The sequence below is a fragment of the Orycteropus afer genome, unplaced genomic scaffold (assembly GCF_000298275.1).
Source record: "Orycteropus afer afer isolate SDZICR_OR568_19922 unplaced genomic scaffold, OryAfe1.0 scaffold00922, whole genome shotgun sequence".
Taxonomy (NCBI): Eukaryota; Metazoa; Chordata; class Mammalia; order Tubulidentata; family Orycteropodidae; genus Orycteropus; species Orycteropus afer.
The window spans coordinates 312,511-313,585 of NW_006922509.1; positions in this window are offsets into that span (position 1 = coordinate 312,511).

Consider the following 1,075-nt stretch of genomic DNA (forward strand, 5'->3'; position numbering starts at 1 on the left):
AATTCATTCTTGAGTTTATGCAAACTAGGTAATTTGACATTTTCAAAACTATCTTATCTTTGAGAAAATTGGAGGTCCATGAAAAGATAACTACTTACAGTGTATGTACCCATCCAACACCTTAAATATTGCCATGTACTCCTGCTTAATTGCTCTTGTTGTTGCTGTTAGTAGGCATTGATTTGTCTCTGAACTGCACTCCATAGGGTTTACAAGGCTGTAAGCTTTGCCTTAGAAACAAATCGCCATTACTTTCTTCCTAGGCAAATCTGCATTGGTATCTACCAGCAAACTTTTGACTAGTAGTCAAACACTTAATTGTTTGAATCACCCTATCTGCTCTCACAAATATCTAATTTACAATGAACTTAATTAAACACAGTTTAATGATATTTATAATATTTCCAGATCTAATCTTTATTTAATAATTTCATATACTGTAGAAATGTTATCAGGAGGGACTAGTCATTGAGGAAGAACATCATGCTTGATAAAGTAGAGATTAAGTGAAAAAGTAGAAGACTCTCAATGAGATAGATTAACACAATGGCTGTAAAATAGACTGAAACATAACAAATATCCGGCAGATGGTCCAGAACTGGGCAGCAATTCCTTCTGTTGTACTTAGGATTACTATCCCATTTTGAGGGCACCTAAGAACAACAATCTACCTATCATGATTATTAAGAATAATAACCTTAATTATTAGTACATTGATTATTAGTATATAAGTTAATTATTAGTATATAAGATTAGTCTATTGCCAATTATCTATCTTCTTGTCTAATAAACACATGTATAAAAACACAGACACATATACATATGTGTGTGTGTGTGTGTGTGTGTATTCAGCACTTTCTCAGTCTGTAATACTATAGTAGCTTGTGTGTTGTGGTAATGCTGGATGCTACAGTGGACATGGTGGACAGCTTTCAGTGACGATTTCAGAAGGAGACAGATTAGGAAGAAGGATGTGGCAGTCTACTGCTGAAAAAATTGGCCAGTGAAAAGTTGTGAATAGCAGTGAAACATCATCTGATAGAGTGCCAGAAGAGGAACCTCTCTGGATGGAATG